Below are 22,669 nucleotides of genomic sequence, written 5' to 3' on the forward strand. Positions count from 1 at the left end.
GTCATATGTTTAGAAAATTTTCTGTAACTTTAAAAATAATTTTCAGGCTTTTAAAAAAGGTAAGGTAGATAGTTGGCCAGACCAGAAGTGAAAGATAATATTAATAGCAGGAATAAATAAATTTATAATGTTCTGAAAGGCACTGTTCTAATTACTCTATATTTATTGACTCATTTAATCCTTAGAGCAACCCTAGCTGGTAGTGGTAAATTATACTGCCATTTTCTCCATTTTTATAGATGAGTAAATGAAGGCTTAGGAAAGTTAAAGGACATACCCAAGATCACACAGCTAGAGGAGACCTGTGTGATTCTGCATCCTGTTAGTCTGGTTCTATAGCTTTTGCTCTCAACCATTGCACTATGCTGCACAACCAATTAACAGAGAAACAAATGAAGATGTAAGCTACGGGGGTTTTTTAAGTTAATTTTTATTGGAGGATAGTTGATTTACAATGTTGTGCTAGTTTCTGCTGCACAGCAACATTAAGCAGTTATACATATACATATATCCACTCTTTTTAATTAATTAATTTATTTTTGGCCATGCGGCATGCGGGATCTTAGTTCCCAGACCAGGGGTTGAACCCACGCCCTCTGCAGTGGAAGCGCAGAGTCTTAACAACTGGACCACGAGGGAAGTCCCTATCCACTCTTTTTTAGATTCTATTCCCATACAGGTCATTACAGAGTATTCAGTAGAGTTCCTGTGCTACACAGTTGGTGCTTATTAGTTATCTATTTTATATATAGTAGTGTGTATATGTCAATCCCCATTTCCCAATTTATCCCCCCCCAAGTTTTAAGCACATGAATATCACTATTGCCCCCACTATCTGTCTAAACATTCACTCAGCTGCATCTTTGCTTCCTAAAAGTGTTGCTCATCTTTTCTGATGCAGCCAAATCTGTCTCTCTCTGGCTTTTCCCCAATTATTCTATCCTCTTTAACCACCTATGCAGTGAGCAGCACCACACACTGATCACGTATTCTATTTTTATCCCCAGGGTTTTTGCCATCAACATGATATGCAAACAACATGCGTATGGGGCCCCTACTACGTACACTGAGATAATGACTGTGAAATATGGCCAGATGCATATAATAGCACTTAACCTCCAGCCAACTTATAGTTTTTTGTGTTTATCCTAACTTCTACCTCCCCATACCCCAACAAGGGTATGAGCTCTTTGAGGGAGTGACTGTGCCTTTTCTAGGCATTTCTTTATGTCCTTTAGATAAAAACTATAGGCTTGCCATTTCCCAGATTTCCTGCTGTCCTGCTCACTGCTCCTATGTACTTTCACTCCTGACTGCCTGAGCAGCTGGTCGGTGGACTTTGTGGGACCAGGGGCCACCTGTTACCCATGGCCTCTGATTGGGGGAGGGTCCTGAGGTACAAAAATGCTTACTCTATCCCCCCTCACCAAGTGGTTATGGGGTCGGGGGGACAGATGAGACTGAGCTCTTGGGCTCTTGAGTCACAGAGCCCTTTGAGAATGGCCCTCTCCAGAAAAATGTACATATAATCTAGACTCTGCCTGTAATTTCAGAGGAGTCACTTCTGGACTCCAGAATTTCTTCCACTTCTACTTCTTCCAGGAGACACCCCACAGACCCCAGGTTATACATACCTGATGTGCATGAAAACAAATTATAAATGAAAAAGACTAACTTTGGCAGAGGCTGTTATGAATATTATTTCCCAGGAGCCAGATAAGTGCAAACTAAAGTCTCTTAGTCCCCTTTCCTGCCATCAGAGTGCTGATCATAGGCGTTCCCCATGCCTGCTGTCTCTCTCCTCTTCTCCCCCAATCCAGTCTCAGCATCCTGCTTGGGGATTTAAACAGTGGCTGTGTATCAAAGGTTTGTTTTGCAAGGAAACCTGGCCTAGTGATAAGCCCTAAGAATCTTGTCATATATTAAAATATATGTAATGATGTTGAAAATCAAGTAGCAGTCTGGTAGCTTTATTTATTATGGGCCCAATTGGAGTTTATGGGCTAGCTTGGAAACAATATATTATATATTTATATGACATTTACTTATGAATATTACATAATTATAATAGTCATGAGTTTATATTGTATATTAATAATATATTTCTATTATCATCTCTACTTATATAGTTATTTCTAAAGAAACATACACACATATTTCTATAGAAAACTATGTTAAGAAAACAGAAACCTTTGTGAAACAACCTGTTTGCAAGTTGGGGTTTTCTTATCCTGCTTTAAAAATTTTGAAGACATGTCATTGAATTTAATACATTCTAGATGATTTGTCCAAATTATCCAGAAATGGGAGGAATGGAAAATACAAAATCCCTCCCTCAAGGAATTGATAGAAAAGTAGGAATCTGATAAATGCTTATTGACTTATAATGCACGGACCTTTGAAACCTGGATAACCTGGCTGCTTAATATGTCACCCTTCCTGATATGAATTAGACACCAAAGGGTAATGATTGCAAAGGTGCCTAATTAACAATGAAGGACTACTTCAGAATATGGGGTTCATTAAGTACAATTTAATCATTAAGACAATGTTTCTTGTACATGCTTTCTGGAAAAATACCTAATCATTTCATTCTGTCTTAATCGCCATCTCAATTATAGATTATATTTGAACTTACGTACCAATGTTTACTCAAAAGGAAGGGAGCAATGTTATAAATAGAAACAATAAATTATTTACCCAGAGCTATTCAGAAAACAGTAATCAAAACTGGAACTAGGCTTCTAAACACAATGTCAGTATTTAAATATTTCAAGGTCAAAGTCAAAGTAAAGGCTTCCCTGGTGGCGCAGCGGTTGAGAGTACGCCTGCCAATGCAGGGGACACGGCTTCGTGCCCCGGTCCAGCAAGATCCCACATGCTGCGGAGCGGCTGGGCCCGTGAGCCATGGCTGCTGAGCCTGTGCGTCCAGAGCCTGTGCTCCGCAATGGGAGAGGCCACAACAGTGAGAGGCCCGCGTACCACAAAAAAAAAAATTTCTAGCAGTAGCTGCAATTAAGATATTTTTAGCAGTAGCTGCAATTAAGATTTAACAGAACTGTTCAGGTCTGGAAAATGTCATAATGTCATAAACTGAGTATTGAAATTGATTAAGAAATCCATAATCATTAGGGTTTTGGGAGACAGGCAATGGAAAGAACGTTTTTTTGGGTCCCTACTGTGAGCCTGGTTCTCTATGATCTTTACATAAATTGTCACATTTAATTCTCACAACAACCCTGGGATGTGGACTTTTTTAATTCCCATGTTATAGATGAGGAGACAGAGGGGAAATAATTCGCTCTAGGTCACAACAGCTAGTAAGTGGCAGAACTAAATTTCTTTTAAGTGCAAAAAATAAACTGCAGAGAAAATTACAAAGGAAGACAGTTATAATGAATGATAGTAAAATGTTGCATTGATTTCCTTTTGCTGTAAAAAAATTACAACAAACCTAATGGCTTAAAACAACACAAATTTATTATCTTACAGGTCTGGATGTCAGATATCCAGAACTGATCTTGTGACACTAAAATCAAGGTATTGACAGGCCTACATACCTTCTGGAGGTGCTCGGAGAGAATCTGTTTCCATGTCTTTTGAGCTTCTAGATGCTGCCCATATTCTTTGACTTATGGCATCCAGTGAGCAATTGCATCACTCTGATTCCATGGTCACAACTCCTTCACTCTGATTCTCCTCTCTCCCTTTTTCCTTGTTAAGGACCTTTCTGACTTGATGGGCCCACCTGGATAACCCAGGATAATCTAATCGTGTTAAGATCCTTAATTTAATCACATTGGCAAAGTTCCTTTTGTCGTGTAGGGTAACATATTCACATTCTGAGGATTAGGATATGGACATCTTTGTTATGTCCGTAACATAACATAATATAACCATTATTATGTCTACTGAAAAGTTATAAAAACAAATTTGTGATATAGTAATGTATATGATTCTTCAAGAATGTATTAAATAACATGGTCCATGTTGGGTCCAATAACTACTACTATAATGTTGAAGTAATGTTGAGTATAAATAATATTTTGAGATATCTGCAAAAATGATAATATGATATAAAACATCTATGATTACTACTGTGTGATCAATGTTAATGATACTGTGGTTTGTTGCCTCTATCCATAATTGAAGATACTGCTAAATTTCAGTTAGAGGTTTGTGACAATAAAGATGTAATTTTTTCCCATTCAGGTTTATGACTCCTTGAATTCTATCCATGGACTCCAAGCGGGGAGGGGAATGGGCAGGAAAACCTCTGCACTGAACCAATAAGCAAAATTCATCAACAGTCAGTTTTGAGTCATGATGATATGTGTCTAGCTTAAGTTCAAAGACACAAATACTTTAGTTTTTGGATCAAAACAAGGCTAGAACTTGAAGGTAAGGGAGTCTCATTTATTCAACAAATGTTTATTGAGAAACGTAAAGCAGTTCCTTGGCTCCAATGTGAGAGGAACATCGAAATGGGTTCTTCTGTCCTCTGCTGGTAAGAGCAGTCACTTGGAACCTTGGCTCTACCACTGTGTGACCTTGGAAATGTTATTTAATCTCCACATATCAGTTTTCTCTTGTGAGACATAAAAGGTTCGGCTTATATGATCTTCTTCTTCACATCCAGCTCCAACCATCCATTCATGTACATAATATTTATTGGAAAATACTGTTCATTTTAATGTTTCTTGGAAGTTCTGATTGCAATTTATGAAGTCAATTCTGCTCTCTGGGCTGAGATTTAGACTACTGCAATGTTGATGGGGCCCACTGGAATATTTGGCAAAAATTTCATCAACTCCTTCACTGAAGCTGAATGCAGATGAGAAACCGTAAAGCAGCCTGATTGAGTCATCCTCTTACCTCCTACTGGATTTACAGAAACCTTCTCCAGTTTATACTGCCTAACACTGTGGCAAGGAAGAGAAGGCAAGAACCAAAAAATTTTCGAAAATGAAATCCAAAAGCACTGGAGCCCAAGAGGATAGGGTAGGGGAAGGGAAGGGATGCTGCCCAGAAATAATTTTCTGGAAATCTACAGGTGATGTTTTTCTTTTTTACAGAAGCAGTGTGAGTCATGGGGACCTGATACATTAGTACAGTACTAAATTCGGGTCTTAAATTTAGTACATTTTTTTTTGCCTTGCTTGCCATATCAACACTGAGAAGAATAATTTTCTTGGACAAACACACCCCAGGTTATAAACAAACAATTTACCAAGCTAGTTTTTATGAGTTCCAGCCATTGACAAATTATAGATTGTAAAAAAAAGTGAATGTTTACTGGAGAATAATTTCAGCAGCTCAATGTGAATTGATAGCACTCATCTAAGCCTTTTATTGCTTATTGATAAAGGTTACTATTTTGGATAGCCAGTGAATACCATCACTTCTCAGTGATGTACTTGCAAGCCCCAATCCATTCATTTTAGTGATGTGTTCTTTCTTTATTTATTTTTTTTCGGTACGCGGGCCCCTCACTGTTGTAGCCTCTCCCGTTGCGGAGCACAGGCTCCGGACGCGCAGGCTCAGCGGCCATGGCTCACCGGGCCCAGCCGCTCCGCGGCATGTGGGATCTTCCCGGACCGGGGCACGAACCCGTGTCCCCTGCATCAGCAGGCGGACTCTCAACCACTGCGCCACCAGGGAAGCCCTAGTGATATGCTCTTAAAGCTAAAATAATGTCTTCTTTTATTTTTTCTTCTTTCCAAGAATATTTTAATATTTGGGGACGTAGCTTGATTATGCAAAAAAGATCTTGCATATCTTGATTACGCAAAACACATTAATGGGGCAAACAAATAATGCTGGTGCAGAGAGAAAAACTGAACTTGAAATTAGTAAATTAAGAATCTAATTTGGTGGCAGGCTGGGCTAGGTTACTGGGGCTGCAGTGGGGCATTAGACAAGGTTCCTGCTTTCAAACAGCAGTAGGGCTTACCTTGTTTTAGTGCCCTTTGCTTTATTGCACTTCACAGACACTGCATCTTTTACAAATTGAGGGTTGGCAAACCTGCCTCAAGCAAGTCTATCAGTACTGTTTTTCCAACAGGATCTGCTCACTTTGTGTCTCTGTGAGACACAAATGTTTTCGCTATGATATTTGTGATGGTGATCTATGATCAGCGATCTTTGATGTTACGATTGCAAAAAGATGATGACTTGCTGAAGGCTCAGATGATGGTTAGCATTTTTTAGCAATAAAGTATTCGTTAATTAAGGTATGCACATTGTTTGTTTGTTTTAGGTAAGAAGTGGATTTATTTAGAGAGAAACACACTCCACACACAGAGTGTGGGCCATCCCAGAAGGTGAGAAAGGCCAGTACATTGTTTTTTTAGACATAATACTATTGTACACTTAATAGGCTACTGTAGAGCGCAAACATAACTTTACATGCACTGGGAAAACCAAAAAACTATGTGTGGCTCATTTTATTGTGATGGACTGGAGCTGAACCTGCAGTATCTCCAGGTATGCCTGCACCTCCTAGTAGGGTGAATCCCTCAATTAGCAAAGAAACAAATAACTACAAAAGGTGATTTCAGATCATGATAAGTACAGTGGAGGAAATAAGGCAAGGATGAAGTGACAGAAGGGCTTGGGGGGTGGGGTCTACTTCGCATTGAGTGTTCAGAAAAGACCTCTCCCACAAGGTAGCATTTGAGCTGAATTTGAATGATCAGTCGCCAGCCACGTAGAGAGCTGGGGGCTGACTATCCTAGCCAGTGGGAAAAGTACATGCTCCATCCCGATGCAGCAACACACCTAGCACAGCCAAAAACAAACAGCAATTGGTAGGAGTTGAGATCAGGAGAAGCAGGCAAGAGCCAGACCATACAAGAGATCTAGATCACTATAAGGAATCTGGATTTTAAGTACAATGGGAGGCATGGGAATTTTATTTTTTAAATTTTTTATTATTATTATTTTGGCTGTGTTGTGTCTTTGCTGCTGCGCACAGGCTTTCTTCTAGTTGCAGCGAGAGGGGGCTACTCTTTGTTGTGGTGCGTGGTCTTCTCATTGCAGTGGCCTCTCTAGTCCTGGAGCATAGGCTCGAGCCGTACAGGTTTCAGTAGTTGCAGCACGTGGGCCCCAGGGCACGCGGGCTTCAGTAGTTGTAGTGTGCGGGCTTAGTTGCTCCGCAGCATGTGGGGTCTTCCCGGACCAGGGATCGAACCTGTGTCCCCTGCATTGGCAGGCAGATTCGTAACCACTGCGCCACCAGGAAAGTCCCTTTTTATTATTTTTTTAAAATTTGTATTTATTTATTTATTTTTGGTCATGTGGGATCTTAGTTCCCTGACCAGAGATCAAACCCGTGCCCCCTTTAGTGGAAGTGCGAAGCCCTAACCACTGCACTGCCAGGGAATTCCCAGCCCTGGGAATTTTAAAGCACAGGAATAACACATGCATGTTTATAAGCTTTTACAGTCTCTTAGAATCATGACTCTTCAGAACTTGAAGGGATTTTAGAGATTACTTGGTAAAGTTTTACTTACATATGGAGAAAAATTAAATCTCACAGGAGGTAGATGATGGATCTAAGGCCATACAGATAGTGCAGGTAGAGAGCTAGGACTCGTCCCAATCCTGGCTCCAGAACCAGTGTTCTTTCTACTCTAGCACTTGGCCTTGTCATCATAAGCTGGTACTGATGAGAAAGAATTCAGGACTTTCTTTTGAGTCTCTCTGAAAAACTGTTCCTAAGCTACAAGATGATCTATTAACAGGAATGCTGTAGTCATCAAGCTTTAAAACCAATTAGTGCAAAGTCCTTGCTAATGTCCTGGGAAAAGTCAATACTAAATTGGGGTGTCAATTGCACCATTGTCCCATGAACCCAATGACTTCTCAGTAAGCTCATCTACCTACTATTCCAATCGCCTAACATCCTGGAATCAGAATTTTATAACGAAATGGACCTTTGTGTTCATTTAGCCTAATCTTTTTAACAAGTAAATTGATTTACCTGTGTTCCTCTCTGAGGACTCTCAGTGGTTTTTTCCTTTTTAATAAAATACCATCTACTTATTTACATATTATCTACACTGCAAATCTGAGTTTGAGATGCTCAGGATATTTGTTGGTGGCGGTAGGAGTGCTTCGTTTGAAATGTCATTAAACCTGGCTGATTCATTTATTAGGAAACAATTTAATGAGCACATAGTATGTGCTTACAATCTAAATCTAAGGGATACAGGGGTGAATGAGACAGAGGATGTCTCTGCCATCACGAAGCCTGTGCTATTTTCCATTGAGTTTATCAGTTAAAGAAACCTAGAGGATCAAGATAAGGGGACTATAAGTGTCAGAAGTTTTCACAGCCATTTGGATTGGCATCAGATAGCCAGGAACCCAAATATGCCATAGCTGTAGCCAGCATGATGGTTGCTATAAGCTCAAAGCTAGATTCTTAATGTCCTAATTATGCGACTGCAATAAGAATATTGCTATTTTTATAGTCCATTTATAGTTCACAATACACTTAGACATACTCTTTTCATTAATTTGACAAGCATTTTTTGTGCACCTATTATATACTGATAGGCACCAGAGGCCCAAAGCTAAACAAGATAGGCACAGTCTTTGCCTTCAGGAAGCATAGATAAAGCTGGGAATAAGATGCTAATCAAGTAACTGAAAGAGCCATGAGGGCTGTGTGTGTGTGTGTGTGTGTGTGTGTGTGTGTGTGTGTGTGTGTGTGTGTGTGTGAGACAGATGCACCTGATGGGGGACATACTCTGGTTTGAGGGAAGTGAGAGAAATCTTCTCTGAGGAAGTAACAATGTTTCAGTTGAGACCTGAGGGATGGGTAGAAATGAACTGGGTAGAAGGAACAGAAAGGCAGAGAGAGAAGGAGGGGGCCCCAGGCAGAATGAAGAGTATATTAGGGTGTCTAAGGCAGGATGGAGCTTGGAGGGTTCCAGAAGGGACAAAATACCAGTATGTCTGAAGCTTAGCACAAGAGGGGTCAAGGTAAAGCTGGAGAGGAAGCTGGTTCCTGGCAATGCAGGGTATATGGCAACAGTTGTGTACCTTGTCCTGATAACAAAGGGAAGCCTTTGATAAGTTTCAAGGAAGTAAGTGAGCCCCTGAAATTTGCATTTACTAAGTAATTGTCATTGCTGTGAAGAATGGATCCAGTGTTGGAGACTGGTTAGAAGACTGCTGTTGCATTCCAGGTGGAAGATGATTGTCTAGGCCAGAGAAATGGTGGTGAAATGGAAAAAAGTAGACCTGAGTGAAAGTTTTTTTGGCTTTGGAACAGCAAGAAGTAGATCTGGAGATACCGTAAAGATGATCTCCCAGACTTCTGGCTTGAGCAGCTGGGTGAATGGTAATAATGCTGTTCAGTAAGACAGAAAACATTGTAAGAGGATGTGACAGAGAAATAGGGGCAAAAAGAGGACTTTTCCTTATTTTTCATCTCAACAACCCCGTTACATAGGTATTACTTTGGAGATTTAAAAAGGGATGAAAGGAAGACTGAATGTCACACAAACAGTAAGTGGTAGGGCTGTGATCTCAACTTTTCTTTTGACACCAAGTCTCATGCTTTTTTTCTACTATACCACATCTTGTTTAATCTTGATATCAATTGCACAAATTCCTCTGTGGCAGAGAAAGATTTCAGGGGAAAAGAGGGATGTCTGGGAGACCAGAGTTGGGGAAGGGAATTTCTTGCTCCAGGATTCAGAGGACAGTCAGGGCTGTGCAGGGTGCTGGGCCAACAGAGGGACATTTCAAAATCCCACAAAGGTCAAGACTTTGGGGCCAGAAGCAGGCACTGAACTTACAGTGTAGAGACTGGAATCTGGAAGCCAAGAAGGATAAGAACAAGGAACACATGTTGTAAAGAAATAGGAACTGGTCCAGGGGTACGGCCCAGGGAAGCCACAGCTCTCTGGACTTGCTTCTGCATCCTGGCAGAGGTCATCAAAAGTCATGAGCACCTGCACAACTCACGGGCCTCACTAGCCCTTTCAGTCACTCCAGCTGCCCAACCAGTGCAGGCTGGGGAAGGAATGTGCTCCCCAGGACCTCCTTACTGTTGGATGGTCATCAGACTTGTTCTAGGAGAAGACTATTCTATTTACATATTGGCAGTTTTCCTTCTGTCTTAAATTGTTGTTGAATCTTTTACGACACTTCAAGGATGTCTTGGACTCCAATAGACTGTACGTGTCTTAAGGGCAAAAGGCTGTGCATTCTGATTTGTATCCTTCACTTGTTCATGGCTGCAATATTTATTGAGCATCTCTTTTGTCAGGCACTGTGGTAGGAGCAGCGATTTGGCAAAGAACAAGACAGATAAAGTCCCTATCTCATAGAACTTATCTTTAATAAGAAGAAATAAGACTATAAAAAAGCATCGAACTAAACGGACAGGGTTATTTCAGATAACAAAAATTGCTAAATAATAAAACAAAGTGACATGAGTGAGAGTAAATTGGGGAGAGGCAACTCTTTATAGGGTGGTCAGAATGGTTTTGACAAAGAAACAGCCATGGGGAAGCTGAGAAGCAAAGTGCTACATGCAGGAGAAACAGCAGAGGCAAAAGCCCTGAGGCAGGGACAAGATTGGTCTGTCCCAGGATCATAAGGAGGGTTTGTGTGGATAAAGTGTGGAGAAAAGGCAGCATTTAAGGAGATGGGATCTCAGATGTGGACAGAGGCTCATAGAAGGTCATAGAAGGCTCAGTGGCACTCAGTGAAGAGTTTCGATTCCATTCCAAGTACAAAGGAAATCCATGGGGACAGGTAGAGAGGGGTTAAGGAAGAGAGTGACATGATCTGATTTATGTTCTAAGATAACCATTTTATCTGCTTTAAGGAGTATGGATTTAAATGAGTGGAAACAGGGAAACAGGCTATTGTGGTTATATAGACCAGAGATGACAGGCCAGGACTAAAAAGGTGGCCATGGAGATAAAGGGAAGTAGTCACATTTGAGATATATTTCGGAAGAGAGCCCAAAGTGTAAAGAAATCTTTATTATTATTATTTTTTTATTTCAGGGTTAAAAGATAACTCCAAGACATTTTATTTTTACAGCTTTATTGAGATATAATCTGTATACCAAAAAATTCATCCATTTAGTGTCTTCAAACCAATGGTTTTTTAGTATATTTACAGAGTTGTGCAACCATGATTATAATATAATTTTAGAGCATTTTCATCATTCCAAAAAGGGACCGCATGCCTATTAGCAGTCATTCCTCGGTTCCCTCCACCCAGCAGCCCTAGTGTATTACCAGGAACTTGATAGCTTAAAACAACAGAAACTTATTTTCTCACAGTTCTGGAAGCCAGAAGTGAAAAATCAAGCTGTCAGCAGGACTGTGCTCCCTCTGAAAGCTCTAGTGGAGAATCCTTCCCTACCTCTCTGGCTTCTGGCAGCTTCGGGCATTCCTTGGCGTATGGCTGCATCACTCCAATCTTTGCCTCCATCTTTACATGGCCTTCTCCTCTCTTCCATGTCTTCTCTTCTTGTCTTATAAAGACAATTGTCATTGGATTTAGGGCCCACCTGGGGAATCTTGGATGATTTCATTTCAAGATCCTTAATTACATCTGCAAAGACCTTTTCCAATAACATCATATTCATAGATTCCGGGGATTAGGACACAGCCGTATCTTTCTAGGGGCCATCATTCAACGCAGGACACCTAGGCAATCACTACTCTATTTTCTATCTCTATAGATTTGCCTATTACAGGCATTTCACATTTAGGATTTTGACCCAAGAATTTGGATGGATAGTAGTGATGCTTACCTAGGGCTAGATTGGGGATAAATGGTGTAGAATCATGAGTTCTTTGCCTTTGTCACATTTGAGATGCATATTGGACATCCAACTAAAGATGTCATGTAAACAGTTAAATACATGAGTCTGGACATGTTAGTCTGAAGACAGAGATTTGGGAATCATTGGCCCATAGATGGCATTTATAACTATGGGACTGAATGAGATCACCTAAGATGCAAGTGTAGGTAGAAAGAGAAATAAAGAAATAAACTGAGGAGAAATCCCTAGAACAAGCCAGGGTAATGCAGAGGAACTTTTAAAGAAGACTTAGAAGAAGGAACTGCCAGTGAGATGGTAGGAAAACCAGAAGAGTGTTTTCCCAGATGTCAAAAAAAAAAAAAAAAAAGGGAACTCCCTGGAGATTCAGTGGTCAGCACTCCGTGCTTCCACTGAGGGGGGCACAGGTTCGATCCCTGGTCGGGGAACTAAGATCCCTCATGTCACCCTGCGCGGCCAAAAAAGACAAAAAAAAAAAAAAAGAGCATTTCTAGAATAAGAGGGTAGTTCATTACTGCACATACCTTTGAGATTTGGAAGAAAATCAGTACAAAGAAGTTAACACTGGATTTCTCAACACTGCCCTTGTTGTCAGATAAAAGCAGTTTTCGTGCTGTGGTGGCGGTGGAGGTCTAACCGAGAGGGTTAAAGAGTAAATGGGAAGTGAGGAAGTGGAGATGCTGACCACAAACACCTCTGTCAGAAGTTCTGCCCTGAAATGAAACAGAAAAATGGGGCAGTAGCTATAAATAAGTGTGTTCAAGAGATCTGATTTGTTTAAAGATGCAAGATAATGGAAGGTGCTTTGATCCAGTAGGGAGAACTTAAAGATGAAAGAGACTGGGGGTTAATTCTAGCAGTAGTCTACCGGAGCAGGAAAGCTCCATAGACCACACCTCTGATGAGAGCAGGAACCCCTCATCTATTGTAAAGGGAGAGAAGGCCCAGAAACGGGCACAGGTAAAGAAGGTTATGATGCTCCCCAGCCACATGTGGCTTCTTAGGAGCTGGCACGGATATCTGGCAAATATTTGAGTTTAGCCAGTTGACAAGTTGCCAAATAAGGAGGATGGAGAGAGAGGGAGGTAAGCAAGTTAATAGTGTTCCAAAGGGAGTCATTATAACACCATGTAATGTAAGATGGGCTCAAAGGGAAGGGAGGACACAAGGATTGCTGGATAATAAAAAAATAGTAGAGTCAATGGATTAAAGGTCCCCATAGGGTCAAACAACTATAGTGAGGAGAAGTAAGAATAAGAGTATCTAAAAGGGTAGAAAGTGATGATCAGAGAGGGAAGTGCATTAATTGAACATTGAGATATTGACACTATTTGTGATGTCCAAGCCAGGTATGACCATGGGGATTAGTGGCTGAAGAAAGGGGGAGCAAAGAATCATGGGAGGGAGACGAGGTCATGGATCTGCAAGGTCAGAATGCCTAGTACAGTGCTAAGCAGAGAGAAGGATGCCAATAAATAGTTGCAAGCGGCAAAGACGGAAATACATTAATCCTTTCTAACATTTATTGTGTTACGGTTGGTCTTAATGGACCCTGTATTTAGTGTATTATCTTACATAACTTTTTCTCAAATGATATATTTTCCAATGCCTCAGGTACAACATTACATGGAGAAATCATTTGGGATAGTTTAAAAGGGTAATGATAAGGGGAAACTCAAACTGGAGATTAATAAAGTCATTAAATGTGAAGCTAGTCAGGCAACAGATAATTTACTGAGGGAAATTGCTGCTGGAGCTATCAAGAAGAGAAATAGACTTTTTGATTTTGAGAGACTTTGAAACTTACACAAAGACATGTCTGTGCCTGAAGCTGGCTGGGTTTCTGAGGGGAAAAACCTTGAACTCTAGAATCACAGAGACCAGAGGTTTGACTCCTGTCCATCATTTATTAGCTGTATGACCTTGGGCAAGTTACTTAACCTGTCTGAACATCTGGTTTCTCATCTGAAAAGTGAGGATTAAAAATAGTTCCTACCACATAGGATTTTTAATAAAGATAAAGAGAGGTAACCTATATTAAAGGTTTAGCACAGTACCTGGACCCTGGTAAGCACTCAAGAGCTATAATCATCATGATTATTATTATCTATAAACTGGAGATAACAAAAGCTACTTTTTCGAGGCTAAGAGGATTAAATGAGATGAGGTATGCAAAGTACGTAGCATATGTGGTGTCTTCCATGTGGTGAATACTAAATAATGATTACATATTACTATGAAACTGATCAGCAGGCCTAATTATTTAACTTTACAGCAACTGGGAAGTGTGGAGGAAGAAATAACTTAAGTTTTCCTTACATTCATCAAATAAGCTGTATTGAGTTTTGCTTATGTGGATTAAATGGTTTTCTCTACTTGGGGGATTTTCAAGCATTCTCCATTTTATTTTATTTTAGCAATATACCACCTTTTTAAATCCATTCATCTGTTCATGGACACTTTGGATGTTTTCATATCTTGGCTATTGTGAATGATACTGCAATGAACATGGGAGAGCAGATATCTCTTCAAGATACTGATTTCATTTCCTTTGGATATATACCAAGAAGTGGGATTGCTAGATCATATGGTATTTAGTTTTATTTTTAACTTTTTGAGGAATATTCATACTGTTTTCATAATTGTTGTACCAGTTTACATTCCCATCAACAGTGTAGGAGGGTTCCCTTTTATGCAACCATTGCCAACACTTGTAACCTCTTGTCTTTTTGGTACTAGCCATGCTAACAGGTGTGAGGTGATATCTCACTGTGGTTTTGATTTGCATTTCCTTGATGATTAGTGATATTTAATGCCTTTCATATAACTATTGGTCATTTGAATGTCTTCTTTGGGAAAATGTCTCTTCAGGTCCTTTACCCATTTTTTAATCTTTATTTTTTTGCTATTGAGTTGTAAGAGTTATTTATGTATTTTGGTTATTAACCCCTTATCAGATGTATAGTTTGCAAATACTTTCTCACATTCTGCAAGTTGCCTTTTCATTTTGTTGATTGTTTCCTATGCTGTACAGAAGCTTTTTAGTTTGGTATAATCTCACTTGTTTTCTTTTTGCTTTTGTTGCCAGTGCTTTTGGTGTCACATCCAGAAAATCATTACCAAGATCAGTGTCAAGGAGCTTACTCCCTGTTTTCTTCTAGAAATTTTATGGTTTCAGGACTTACACTTAAGTTTTTAATTCATTTTGTGTAATGGTTGAATTTCATTCTTTTTTTTTTTTTTTTGCGGTACACGGGCCTCTCACTGCTGTGGCCTCTCCCGTTGTGGAGCACAGGCTCCAGACGCACAGGCTCAGTGGCCATGGTTCACGGGCCTAGCCGCTCCACAGCATGTGGGATCTTCCCGGACCAGGGCATGAACCTGTGTCCCCTGCATTGGCAGGCGGACTCTCAACCACTGCGCCACCAGGGAAGCCCTGAATTTCATTCTTTTGAATGTGTATATACAGTTTTCCCAACACCATTTATTGAAAGAGACTATTCTTTCCTCATTGTGTATTCTTGTCAAATATTATATGTACATGCATGGGCAAATTTCTTGGCTCTCTATTCTGTTCTTTTGGTTTATGTGTCTGTTTTTAGGCTAGTACCATACTGTTTTGATTACTATAGTTTTGCAATATAGCTTGAAATCAGGAAGTGTAATGCCTTCAGCTGTTTTTCTTGCTCAAGACTGCTCTGGCTATTCAAGGTCTTCTGTGGTTCCACATGCATTTTAGGATTTGCATTAAATCTAAAGATGGCTTTGGGCAGTATGGACATTTTAACAATGTTAATTCTTCCAATTCATGAACATGGTATACTTTACCATTTATTTGTGTCTTCTTCAGTTTCTTTCATCAATGTCTTATGGTTTTCATTATATAGCTCTTTCAGCTAATTGGTTAAATTTATCCTAAGTATTTTATTGTTTTTGGTACTACTGTAGATAAAATTGCTTTCTTAATTTTTTTTCCAGATAGTTTATGTTAGTGTATAGAAAAGCAACTGATCTTTGCATATAGATTTTGTATCCTGCAACTTTACTGAATTCATTTATTAGTTCTAATAATTTTTTGGTGGAGTCTCTAGGGTTTTCTTCTTTTTTTAAATACATCTTTATAGGAGTATAATTGCTTCACAACGTTGTGTTAGTTTCTGTTGTACAACAAAGTGAATCAGCCATATGCATACATATATCCCCATATCCCCTCCCTCTTGAGCCTCCCTCCCACCCTCCCCATCCCACCCCTCTAGGTCGTAGCAAAGCACTGAGCTGATCTCCTTGTGCTACGCTGCTGCTTCCCACTAGCTATCTATTTTACATTTGGTAGTGTATACATGTTGATGTTACTCATATGAATCATGTCATCTGCAAACAGAGACAATTTAACTTTTTCCTTTTCAATTTGTTTTTTGTTTGTTTGGTTGGTTTTTGTTTTGTTTTGTTTTTTGTTGTTATTCTTCCTTTCCAATTTGGATGCCATTTTTTTTCTTGCCTAATTACTCTAAGATTTCCAGTACTACATTGAATAGAAGTGGTGAGAATGGGCACCCTTGTCTTATTCCTGATCTTAAAGGAAAAGCTTTCAGCTCTTCACCATTGAGTATGATGTTGTGGTTTTGTCATATATGGCCTTTGTTATGGCACAGTCCTTCCATACCTAATTTGTTGAGAATTTTTATCACAAAAGGCTGTTGAATTTTGTGAAATGCTTTTTCTGAATCGATTTAGACTACCATATGGTTTTTATCCTTCATTCTGTTAATGTGGCATATCACATTTATTGATTTGTGTATGTTGAACCGAACCATCCTTGCATCTCAGGGGTAAATCTCACTTGATTATGGTGTATGATCCTTTTAATGTGCTATTAAATTTGGTTTGCTAGTATTTGTCGAGTATTTCTGCATCTAAGTGCATCAAGAACATTGGCCTGTAATTTTCTTTTCTCACAGTGTCCTTAACTTGCTTTGGTATGAGTTTAATGATGGCCTAGTAAAATTAGTTTGAGTGGACTCTCATCTTTTTTTTTTTTTTTTTTTTTTTTTTTTGCGGTACGTGGGCCTCCCACTGTTGTGGCCTCTCCCGTTGCGGAGCATAGGCTCCGGACACGCAGGCTCAGCAGCCATGGCTCACGGGCCTAGCCGCTCCGCGGCATGTGGGATCTTCCCGGACTGGGGCATGAACCCGTGTCCCCTGCATTGGCAGGCGGACTCTCAACCACTGCGCCACCGGGGAAGCCCTCTCTCATCATTTTTAATAAGCACTCCCAGCTCTGTCTGATTCGAAAGCTAGTGAGTGCTCTTGGCAACTGCTTAACACAGTTCTCACTACTGATGATAAAAACGAAGCTATCACTTACTGAGTGTATATGATGTATTCCAGGCATTCAGCAAAACTCTTTGTGTACATTACCAGCATACCTCAGAGATATTACAGGTTCGGTTCCAGACCATCAAAATAAAGCAAATATTGGGAATTCCCTGGTGGTCCAGTGGTTAGGACTCCATTGTTTCACTGCCAAGGGCCTGGGTTCAATCCTTGGTCAGGGAACTAAGATCCCACAAGCCACGTGGTGTGGCCAAATAAATAAATAAAGCAAATATTGCAATAAACCAAGTCACACAAATGTTTTGTTTTCCCAGTACGTATAAAGGTAATGTTTACACTATACTGTAGTTATTAAGTGTGCGGTAGCATTATGTCTATGAAAACAATGTACATACCTTAATTAAAAAATAGTTTATTGCTAAAAAGTGCTAACCATCATCTGAGCCTTCAGTGAGTAGTAGAAACATCAAAGATCAGTGAGCACAGAACACCATAAAAATATAATAATAATGAAAAAGTTTGAAATATTGCAAGAATTACCAAAATATGACACAGAGACATGACGTGAGCAAATGCTGTTGGAAAAATGGTGCCGATAGACTTGCCTGACGCAGATTTGCCACAAACCTTCATTCGTAAAAAATGCAGTATCTTCAAAGCTCAGTAAAGCAAAGTACAACAAAATGAGGTCTGCCTGTATCTCACTTAAGTATATGAACGGCTTTGGAGGGTAGGTAACATTATTGTCTGAATTTTGCCAAGAAGGAAATTGAGGAAAGAAGGCTCAAAGGGGCTAATTGGTCCAAGGATATGCAGTCCTTAAGGGGCAGAGTCAAGATTTTGGCCAAGGTTTATCTGACTCCAATACCTCTGTTCTTAACCTTATTTACATGGTGGCTACAATAACGGGTTATGGATTCTCAATTTTAATAGGACCTTTCAGTTCCCCCACCCTCTATCTTTTCCTTAATGACAGTATATTTTCCTATCTTTCTGGCACCTGAGGTTTGAAGTCAGCTGGTCTAATTATGATAATAGTTCCTAAGATCACTGCTCTTTTTTGCCTTTCAGATGACAGTGTATCGTAAAATCAAATACTGATTGGTTGAATGGTGGTTAACAGGGAATGGGGGGAGAGGAATAGGGGAGTTGTTCAATGGGTATAAGGTTACAGTTACACAAGATGAGTAAGTTCCAGAGATCTTCTGTACAACATAGTGCCTGTGGTTAACAATGAGGTATCATGTGCTTAAAATCTGTTAAGAAGGTAGATCTCATGTTAGGTGCTCTTACCAAGAACCAAAACCAAAACCAAAACCAAAACAAAGGGACACAAGGAAACTTTTGGAGGCGATGGATATGTTTATTACCTTGATTTTGGTGATGGTACCATGAGTGTATACATTTGTCTAAACTTACCAAATGATATACATTAATTATGTGCAAATTTTTTGTATACCAGTTATACCTCAATAAAGCAGGAAAAATATTGATTGGCTACTTCATTTAAAAGTTAACAAATGGGGACCTACCTGGCAGTCCAGCGGCTCCACGCTCCCAATGCAGGGGGCCTGGGTTCGATCCCTGGTCAGGGAACTAGATCCCACACACATGCCGCAACTAAAGAGCCCACATGCCATGCCACAACTAAGGATCCCACGTGTCACAACTGAGAACCAGCACAGCCAAAATAAATGAATATTTTTTAAAAAAATTCAACAAATGTATTGAGTGTGTATAGGTACAGGATACCATGCTTGCTGTTCAGGGTAAACAAAGATGAATTAGACAGGGAAGTTTCCTTCAAGTTGCTTGTAAGTGAGGCACCCCACGTACTAGAACACAAGGACTTCTTTCAGAGAAAGTGATGAGGGGCTTCAGAAAAGGAGCTCATGCCTTCCTGGAAAGCATCTCCAAGAGCACCTCAGGCATGGGAAGTCATTAGAGCTGGGCCTTGAAGACTGGGAAAGACTGGACACTTAGAGAAAATGAGCATGAAGGTGCTGCAAGCAGAGGTGACAACATGAACATAGGCATGGAGAGTGGAATTCTTGGCAAGCACCAAAGGAGTGTTTGGCTCAAGAAAGGGGAAGCAATGAGAGATGTGGCTGGAAAAGCAATTTCTAATAAGACCAGGAAGTCTATTAGTTAATAAGCGGATGTATTGGAGGTGGAGATTAGAGGCTTAGAGAGGGAGTTAGTCCCATAGTGACATAAACAAATCCTGATGGCTTAAACTCTGTCAGGGTCGGCCAGGGTGGAAATGAGGAGCTAAAAACATTTAATAGGTAGAATGTATAGCATTTGGCAAGGACATGTTAGAAGTGAAAGAGAAGGTCACAGACGGTTCAAATTTTGAGTTTGAGTTGGGAAGGTATACAAAGGAAATACAGTAGGAGGAATGGGTGTCAAAGGCAAGATGATATTTTGGGGACAGGTTAAGAAATAATAGCCAGAAACCATTTTAATAATTAAAAGCACAAAAAAATGTTCTGAATCCTAAAACTGTACATGAATATCCTAGACAGGTGGATTACACATGTGGGCCCAAAGTAGCAATGTGCAGGGTCATTAAAACACAAATCACAGGCAGCATACCTTTGACCTAGCTAAGCTAACAGACTAGCTGTTAAAGACATTAAACATCCGATTAACAACATTTGACTGCCTTTTAGAATTCATCTCCACTCACCTCAGCTTCTCTTCTTAACCCACTATAATCTGACCTCAGGTCCCAGCACTTAACTGAAATTGCATGGCAAAAGTTTATCAATGATTTTCTCATTGCAAATCCAAAAAGCACTTAAAAATTATTTTTGTCAAAGTTGTATTTAGTTATAAAAGTCAAAGAGTTCTACACAGTTTATATTCTATTGATATATATTTAAAAAAAAAAGCAGTTCCCAACCCTGCATCTCCCTATTTTCAATTTTTATTTCACAAAGGCAACCACTGGACTTCCCTGGCCATCCAGTGGTTAAGACCCCATGCTTCTGGGACTTCCCTGGTGGTACAGTGGTTAAGAATCTGCCTGCCAATGCAGGGGACACGGATTCGATCCCTGGTCTGGGAAGATCCCACATGCCGCGGAGCAACTAAGCCCGTGCACCACAACTACTGAGCCTGCGCTCTAGGGCCCGTGAGCCACAACTACTGAAGCCTGCATGCCTAGAGCCCATGCTCCGCAACAAGAGAAGCCACCGCAGTGAGAAGCCTGCGCACCGCAATGAAGAGTAGCCCCTGCTCACCGCAACTAGAGAGAGCCCATGCGCAGCAATGAAGACTCAACGCATCCAAAAATGAAAAAAAAAAAAAAAAAGACTCCATGCTTCCAATGCAGGGGGTGTGGGTTCGATCTTTGGTCTGCCCCAAGGTGTGGGGAAAAAAAAAAAAAAAAGGCAACTATTTTCAATTCTTTTAGAACTCTCTTCTGGGTACATATTAAGATTATGCCTATTATTTCTTCATTTTTTTTGGCTTTCTTACTCTGTTGGCTATCTTTCATTTGTCCTTTGGATCTACTCTGTACCCTTCTCCTTGCTCTCCGTTCAGAGAAACTCACCTGTATGGACCACATCAATGGGTTGATGAATGGGCCCTTTGACTTCCAGACGAGTTTGTTTTTCCCCAGCTGGGAGAACCTGGAGAGATCAGAGAGACAGAGGAAAGACTGTGAGAGCAGAACATTTATTTCCCTGTTTCCCTCCTTGACCATCTAATCTAGCCGGCTGTGTCCTCAACAGGAGGTCACTGCTTCTCTCAGGGAGGCCTTTTCTATGTGACTCTCATTCTAGACTGTGGTCCCCATGCACTCCACTCATCCCTGTGAGCCTAGGGTTGGTGACAGTGCAATTTCTTCTAAGCCCTGGGTGACTGCACTATCTCTTGGGGCTCCCCTACACCCATACCTTTGCAAATAAACCCTCCACAGATGACCCTATTTAGAGAGGACTACCACCCGTGTCCTATGGTGACGCTGACATGCTTACTATGCAAGATAAGGATTTAGCTTTTCTACTCCCACTTCCTTGCCCTACAGCACCTACACAGATAAACAAGCAAACACACTTCTTATTATGTTTGTGTCTCCCACAAATTCATATGCTTAGGCTCAACTCCAATGTGATAGTCTCTGGAGATGAGGTTTGGGGGAGGTAAGTAGGATTAGATGAGATCATGAGGGTGGGGCCCTCATGATGGGATAAACACCGTTATAAGAAGAGACACCAGAGGGCTTTGTCTCTCCCACACCTGCAAAAAGAAGTGGGTATGTGGGGTTTCCTTGGTGGCGCAGTGGTTAAGAATCCGCCTGCCAATGCAGGGGACACGGGTTCAAGCCCTGGTCTGGGAAGATCCCACATGCCACGGAGCAACAAAAGCCCATGAGCCACAACTACGGAGCCCACATGCCGCAACTACTGAAGCCTGTGCGCCTAGAATCTGTGCTCTGCAACAAGAGAAACCAACGCGGTGAGAAGCCCACGCACCGCAACAAAGAGTAGCCCCTGCTCTCTGCAACTAGAGAAAAGCCCACACGCAGCAAGGAAGAACCAACACAGCCAACAAATAAATAAATATATATATATTTTTTAAAGAAGAGGTTATGTGAGCACAGAGCTAGATGGTCGCTGCATACAAGTCAAGAGAAGAGGCCTCAGAATGAAATCGACCTTGCTGACACCTTCATCTTGGACTTGCAGCTTCCAGAACTGTGGGAAATAAATTCCTATTATTTAAGCCATGCAATCTATGTATTTTGTTATGGCCCCTGAATTGACTAAGACCCTTCCCCTGGCGCCCATCTGCATAGTTTAGATATATCATCATTTTTGGTTAGATAAGTGTTCTGTATTATTAGAATTCTGTAAATACTATTTACCTGAGACTTTTAAATTTATTATAATTTCTTCCTAATATAATTTATTACTAGAGTTAATAATTGCCTCAGTTGTTTGCTTAGTTTTCAATCACTAGTCCATTCCCAAACTCCCTCCCGTAAGCGTTAACTCTCCTTTAATATTTCAAATACATCAGAAAAATTCATTAAGTCCACCTCTTTGTTAGAAGCCCACCTCTCAGAACCTTCCATTGCTTTGCTCCCCCAAAGACTAGCTGCTCTCTAGACCTGCCGTCCTGTGACTTCCCACTTCCTGGATCTCTTGGTTTATCCCTTCAGTTTGATGGAGTGCATCTTCCAGTTTCTTCCTGATATGATATATGGGACAGAAATATTTTACGACGTTCATGTTTGAAAAGGTTATAATCTACCCTCACACTAGACTGCTGGATATAGAATTCTAGAATTCTAGATTGGAAATAACTTCCCTCAGAATTTTGAAGTTATTTCTCTGTTGACTTCTAGTCTCCAGCATTGTTGTTGAGAGTCTGAAGCCATTCTTATGGGATTATTTTTATTGAACTTCCCTTGACAACCATTGACTTTGATGCTGGGAACTTTCAGAATCTGTTCTTGGTTCCTAGTGATCTGAAATGTCATGATGACAGGCTCTGGAG

Source organism: Stenella coeruleoalba, assembly GCF_951394435.1.
Source record: "Stenella coeruleoalba genome assembly, chromosome: 17".
NCBI lineage: Eukaryota > Metazoa > Chordata > Mammalia > Artiodactyla > Delphinidae > Stenella > Stenella coeruleoalba.